The following is a 7482-nucleotide window of genomic DNA, read 5'->3' as shown; positions in this document are numbered from 1 at the left end:
GGCGTTCACTGCCTCTTCTTCCTCCCAGAATTCGGCCATGTTGATGGCCTTGCACTCTCCTTTTGGATTTTCTTCAGTATTGCTTGGGAGAGTGCTTGGGGGAAGTTCAGTAATTTTCTTGCTCAGCTGACCCACTTGTCCTTCCAAATTTCTAATGGAGGATCTAGTTTCAGTCATGAAACTTTGAGTGGTTTTGATTAGATCAGAGACCATGGTTGCTAAGTCAGAGGTATTCTACTTAGAACTCTCTGTCTGTTGCTGAGAAGATGATGGAAAGGGCTTGCTATTGCTAAACCTGTTTCTTCCACCATTATTGTTATTGAAACCTTGTTGAGGTCTCTGTTGATCCTTCCATGAAAGATTATAGGTGTTTCCATAGGGTTCTCCCATGTAATTCACCTCTTCTATTGAAGGGTTCTCAGGATCATAAGCTTCTTCCTCAGATGAAGCTTCTTTAGTACTGCTTGGTGCATTTTGCATTCCAGACAGACTTTGAGAAATCATATTGACTTGTTGAGTCAATATTTTATTCTGAGCCAAAATGGCATTCAGAGTGTCAATCTCAAGAACTCCTTTCTTCTGACTAGTCCCATTGCTCACAGGATTTCTTTCAGAAGTGTACATGAATTGGTTATTTGCAACCATTTCAATCAGTTCTTGAGCTTCAGTAGGCGTCTTCTTCAGATGAAGAGATCCTCCAGAAGAGCTATCCAAAGACATCTTGGACAGTTCAGAGAGACCATCATAGAAAATACCTATGATGCTCCATTCAGAAAGCATATCAGTGGGACACTTTCTGATCAATTGTTTGTATCTTTCCCAAGCTTCATAGAGGGATTCTCCTTCCTTCTGTCTGAAGGTTTGGACTTCCACTCTAAGCTTACTCAATTTTTGAGGTGGAAAGAACTTTGCCAAGAAGGCATTGACTAGCTTTTCCCAAGAGTCCAGGCTTTCTTTAGGTTGAGAGTCCAACCATGTCCTAGCTCTGTCTCTTACAGCAAAAGGGAATAGCATCAGTCTGTAGACCTCAGGGTCAACCCCATTAGTCTTGACTGTGTCACAGATTTGCAAGAACTCAGCTAAAAACTGATGAGGATCTTCCAATGGAAGTCCATGGAACTTGCAATTCTGTTGCATTAGAGAAACTAATTGAGGCTTAAGCTCAAAGTTGTTTGCTCCAATGGCAGGGATAGAGATGCTTCTCCCATAGAAGTCGGGAGTAGGTGCAGTAAAGTCACCCAGCACCTTCCTTGCATTGTTGGCATTGTTGTTGTTTTCGGCTGCCATTTGTTCTTCTTCCTTGAAGAATTCGTCCAGGTGCTCTAAAGAGAGTTGTGCCTTGGCTTCTCTTAGCTTTCTCTTCAAGGTCCTTTCAGGTTCAGGATCAGCCTCAACAAGAATGCCCTTGTCTTTGCTCCTGCTCATAAGAAAGAGAAGGGAACAAGAAGATGTGGAATCCTCTATGTCACAGTACAGAGATTCCTTTAGGTGTCAGAGGAAAAGAAGAGTAGAAGACAGAAGTGAAAAATTCGAACTTATTAGAGAGAATGGAGTTCGAATTTTGCATTAAAGGATAGTGTTAGTCCATAAATAGAAGGATATGAGAAGGAGGGAAGTGATTTTCGAAAATTAAGTAGAAAATTTGAAAACATTTTTGAAAAACAATACTTAATTTTCGAAAATGAAAATGAAAAAGAAATAAAGTGATTTTTGAAAAAGATTTGAAATTGGAAATCAAAAAGATTTGATTGAAAACTGTTTGAAAAAGATGTGATTAAAAAGACATGATTATTTAAAATAAATGTGATTGAGAAGATATGATTGAAAACAATTTTAAAAGATATGTTTTGAAAACAATTTGAAAAGATATGATTTAAAATTAATGACTTGCCTAACAAGAAAAGATATGATTCAAACATAAAACCTTTCTCAACAGAAAAGGCAGCATACTTGAAATGTTGAATCAAATCATTAATTGATAGTAAGTATCGTTAAAAATGGAAAGAAATTGATTTTGAAAAAGATTTGATTGAAAATTTGATTTGAAAAAGATTTGATCTTGAAAAGATTTTGAAAACTTAGAAAAAATCTGATTTGAAAACAAAATCTTCCTCCCTTGGCCATCCTGGCGTTAAACGCCCAGAATGGTATACATTCTGGCGTTTAACGCCCAAAACCATACCCTTTTGGGCGTTAAACGCCCAACCAGGTACCCTGGCTGGCGTTTAAACGCCAGTCTGTCCTTCTTCACTGGGCGTTTTGAACGCCCAGCTTTTTCTGTGCAATTCCTCTGCTGTATGTTCTGAATCTTCAATTCTTTGTATTATTGACTTGAAAAGACACAAATTAAAAATATTTTTGGATTTTTGATAATAAGGAAAAATCAAAATGCAACAAGAATCAAATAACAATGCATGCAAGACACCAAACTTAGCAGTTTGTAGACTACTGACACTAACAAAATGAAAATGCATGAGACACACAAAACACTCAAGTCAATAGAATTCAAAGATCAGAGCAAGCAAATCATCAAGAACATCTTGAAGATCACTAAGACATATGAATGCATGCAATTGACACCAAACTTATGATGAGACACTAGACTCAAACAAGAAATATTTTTGGATTTTATAATTTTGTAAATTTTTTTTTTTGTGTTTTTTGAAAATGAAATGGAAAAAGGTATCAAAATTCTTAATGAGAATTCCAGGAATCAGTGCAATGCTAGTCTAAGACTCCGGTCCAGGAATTAGACATGGCTTCACAGCCAGCCAAGCTTTCAGAGAAAGCTTCGGTCCAAAACACTAGACATGGCCAGAGGCCAGCCAAGTCTTAGCAAATCACTGCTCCAAAAGCAAGATTGATACGAAATCAACAAGCTCTTGTGGTGATGAGTTGAAACCTCGGTCCAATGAGATTAGACATGGCTTCTCAGCCAGCCAGATTTCAACAAATCATCATGAAACTCTAGAATTCATCTTCAAGAATTTCGAAAAAATAAATACCTAATCTAAGCAACAAGATGAACCGTCAATTGTCCAGCCTAAACAATCCCGGGCAATAACATCAAAAATTTGATGTTGTTGCCGGATCTTGGCACTGATGTTACCAAAGGCTTGCTCAAAACTAGAACAATCCCCGGCAACGGCGCCAAAAACTTGGTGCGCGAAATTGTGAACAATACTTTTTCACAACTCTCATAATCCCCGGTAATGGCTCCAAAAACTTGGTGGCTCAATACCATGGCATTACACAACTTCGCACAACTAACCAGCAAGTGCACTGGGTCGTCCAAGTAATAAACCTTACGTGAGTAAGGGTCGATCCCACGGAGATTGTTAGTATTGAAGCAAGCTATGGTCATCTTGTAAATCTTAGTCAGGCAAACTCAAATGGTAATGATGATGAACGAAAATAACACAAAGGTAAAGATAGAGATACTTATGTAATTCATTGGTAGGAACTTCAGATAAGCGCATGAAGATGCCTTCCCTTCCGTCTCTCTGCTTTCCTACTGCCTTCATCCAATCCTTCCTACTCCTTTCCATGGCAAACTTGTGTAGGGTTTCACTGTTGTCAGCAGCTACCTCCCATCCTCGCAGTGAAAGCTAATGCACACACTCTGTCACAGTGCTGCCAATCACCGGTGTGGTTCCCTCCCCTACCGGAATAGAATCACTCTTTTGCGTCTGTCACTAACGCCCAGTAGGTTACAGGTTTGAAGCACGTCACAGTCATTCAATCATTGAATCCTACTCAGAATACCACAGACAAGGTTAGACCTTCCGGATTCTCTTGAATGCTGCCATCAGTTCTCGCCTATACCACGAAGACTCTGATCTCACGGAATGGTTGCTCGTTGTCAGGCGAGCACTCGGTTGTCAGGTGATCAACCATGCATCGTGCCATCAGGAATCCAAGAGATATTCACTAAGCCTCAATGCTTGTAGAACAAGAGTGGTTGTCAGTCACTTTGTTCATGGTGAGAATGGTGATGGGCGTCAATCATCACCTTCATCAAGTTGAAGAACAAGTGATATCTTGGATAAAGAACAAGCGGAATTGAATGGAAGAACAATAGTAATTGCATTAATACTCGAGGTACAGCAGAGCTCCACACCTTAATCTATGGTGTGTAGAAGCTCCACCGTTGAAAATACATAAGCATAAGGTCTAGGCATGGCCGAATGGCCAGCCTCCCAATGATCTAAGAACACAATGTCCAAAGATGATCTAGAGATCTAAAGTGATCAAAAAGATCCTAATACAATAGTAAAAGGTCCTACTTATAGAAAACTAGTAACCTAAGGTGTACAGAAATGAGTAAATGACATAAAAATCCACTTCCGGGCCCACTTGGTGTGTGCTTGGGCTGAGCAATGAAGCAAATTTCGTGTAGAGACTCTTCTTGGAGTTAAACGCCAGCTTTGGTGCCAGTTTGGGCGTTTAACTCCCATTTGGGTGCCAGTTCCGGCGTTTAACGCTGGAATTTCTTGAGGTGACTTTGAACGCCGGTTTGGGCCATCAAATCTTGGGCAAAGTATGGACTATCATATATTGCTGGAAAGCCCAGGATGTCTACTTTCCAACGCCATTGAGAGCGCGCCAATTGGGCTTCTGTAGCTCCAGAAAATCCACTTCGAGTGCAGGGAGGTCAGAATCCAACAGCATCTGCAGTCCTTTTTGGTCTCTGAATCAGATTTTTGCTCAGGTCCCTCAATTTCAGCCAGAAAATACCTGAAATCACAGAAAAACACACAAACTCATAGTAAAGTCCAGAAAAGTAATTTTTAACTAAAAACTAATAAAAATATACTAAAAACTAACTATATCATAACAAAAACATACTAAAAACAATGCCAAAAAGTATACAAATTATCCGCTCATCACCATGCTAACTTAAGCATCGGAGTGTCATTGCAGGTACAACCACCAACCATTCTGCATATCAAGCTCGGGTCACTGAACCCCCACCTCGGGTCTCTCCAGACGACCGAGCTACACGTTTCAGGTAACCCTCGGAACATTGGCGCCGTTGCCGGGGACCTGGAAGTCATCCCTCTACCATGGCGGACGACCCTCACAACAATGACCCGCTGCATCGAACAAGAGGACGAATTGACACCGGAGAACGACCGGACAGCCCTCTATCACCACGCACTCCAGGAGGAAACAAACAGAATCGCCCAAAGACATCACTCCCAAACAAAGATCCACAAATCCGAAAAAGAGAAGAGCTCGAAATTCTAGAAGCAGTCCGGGCACAACAAAACCGACTAAACAACTCGAAGAAGACATAAAGAAGCAGAAAGAAACTGAACAAGATCTGAGAAGGGAGACTCGAAAGCGCAGAGAATTAGAAGAAAAACTGCGGAAAATAGAGGCCAACCTGAAAGACCGGACGAACGCGGCACCACCCCCGAAGCAACCATGATCCCTTCACGCAAGAGATCATGAAGGAGAAGGTACTGCGAAACTTCAAACCACCCGATATGGATCTCTACGACGGCACCACCGATCCAAGTCACCACCTCAGCAACTACAGAAGCAGAATGTACCTAGTCGACGCCTCCGACGCGATTCGGGCAAAGCCTTCCCCACCACTCTCACCAAGTCAGCCATGAAGTGGTTCGACAACCTGCCACCAAGATCAATCACCAGCTTCGAAGACCTAACCAAAAAATTCCTAACAAGGTTCTCTATTCAAAAGGACAAGACAAAACATGCCCCCAGTCTACTCGGATCAAACAAGGTAACCAAGAAACTCTCCGAGATACATGGAGCGATTCAACAAGCCTGCCTGGACATACAACACTTGCCCACTGAAGCAGCCATCATGGGACTAGCAAACGCCTAAAGAGGGACCGTTTAGCCAATCCCTATCCAAACGATACCCGACCTCCCTATACGAGGTGCAGGAGCGGCAGAAAAATATATCAACATGGAGGAAACCTCCCAGCTAAGAGACTCTTCTAGGAAGGAATCAACCTACCCACTCCGAGATCGAGATCGGGAACAGAAGAAGAAAGAAGAACCAACTCGGACAAGCCACGGAAGTACCACAACTACACCCCCCTCCGAGTCTCCTGGTAGACATCTACAGAGAAGTATGCCACACCGAAAAGATCCCACCCCTCGACCGCTAAAACACAAGAGAGCGGGGAGAGATCGGTCCGAATACTGTGAGTATCACAAGCTCTACGGTCATTCTACTAACGACTGCACGACCTAAAAATGTTATAGAAAAGCTAGCCAGAGAAGGAAAACTCGACAGATACATAGCAGAGAAAGGAGAAGAGACCAGAAGAGAAGGCGGGGAGATAACGAAGATCGGGCCGAACAAACCCCGCGAACCCCTGAAAGACACGTTCACATGATAAATGGAGGTTTGCAGGCGGAGGAACATCCAGATCCTCGCGAAAAAGACACCTCAAAGAAGTCTATCACGTCCGAGAAGACAATCCCCTGCCCGAATACCTACTATCTCATTTACCCGAGAAGATGCTCAAGGATAATCCCGGGCACAACGATCCAATGGTAATCACCATTATCCTAGCAAACGCCAACTTACATCGAACCCTGATTGACCAGGGAAGCTCAGCAGATATCCTGTTCAAAACGGCCTTCGACAACTCGGACTTGAAGAAAAAGAACTAAAGCCTATCCCACCGACCTTTTGGGCTAGGGATACCCCGATCCATCCCTTAGGATACATCTGCTACACACTACCTTGGAAAGGCGAGCAATCTAAAACATTAAGCATCGACTACATTATAGTCGACGTCACTTCAGCATACAATGCCCTCATTGGGCGACCAACCCTAAACAGACTGGCAGCTATAGTCTCGACCCCACACCTCTGTATGAAGTTCCCTACCGCAAAAGGAATCGCTACCCTAAAGGCGACCAAAAACTGCGCGGCGATGCTACAACGAAGCCTGAGCTTAAAAGGAAAAGAGTCAAACAATAGAACTCGGACGAGTTCAACCCGAGAAGATCTTCGGCCACAACCAGAGGGAGAAACCGAAAGAGTCCAGATCGGGAACACATCTGAAAGATACAAACATAGGAGCAAACCTCGAAGCGGCCTAAAAGAGGAACTCATAACCCTCTTAAAGAAAATTCCGACCTTTCGCCTGGAAAGCCTCCGACATGCCAGGCATAAGCCCCGACCTGATGTGCCATAAGCTATCAGTTACCCGGGATCCCGCCTGTCCAACAAAGACGCCGGAAGCTCGGCCCGAGCGCACGCAAGCAATAGAAGAACAAGTACAAGCACTACTAGATGCAGGGTTCATTAAGGAAGTAAAATATCCCCTATGGCTCGCAAACGTGGTCCTGGTAAAAAGCCCAATGGAAAATGGAGGATGTGCGTCGATTACACGGATCTCAACAAAGCCTGCCCCAAAGACCCATATCCACTACCAAACATCGACGCCTTAGTAGACGCAGCCTCAGGCTACAGATATCTCTCCTTCATGG

At 43.0% G+C, this 7482-nt stretch overlaps 1 non-coding gene across 1 annotated transcript; it reads left to right on the top strand.

Moving 5' to 3' along the window:
• Positions 1-774: 774 nt before the first annotated feature.
• On the top strand, positions 775-882 carry LOC112799020 (small nucleolar RNA R71). The gene has a single exon (XR_003200610.1). It is a non-coding gene; the product is annotated as a small nucleolar RNA R71 (small nucleolar RNA).
• The last annotated feature ends 6600 nt before the right edge of the window (positions 883-7482 follow it).

Source organism: Arachis hypogaea, chromosome 4 (genome assembly GCF_003086295.3).
Source record: "Arachis hypogaea cultivar Tifrunner chromosome 4, arahy.Tifrunner.gnm2.J5K5, whole genome shotgun sequence".
In the NCBI taxonomy this organism is placed as follows: Eukaryota; Viridiplantae; Streptophyta; class Magnoliopsida; order Fabales; family Fabaceae; genus Arachis; species Arachis hypogaea.
This window is presented reverse-complemented; position numbering and strand designations above follow the sequence as displayed.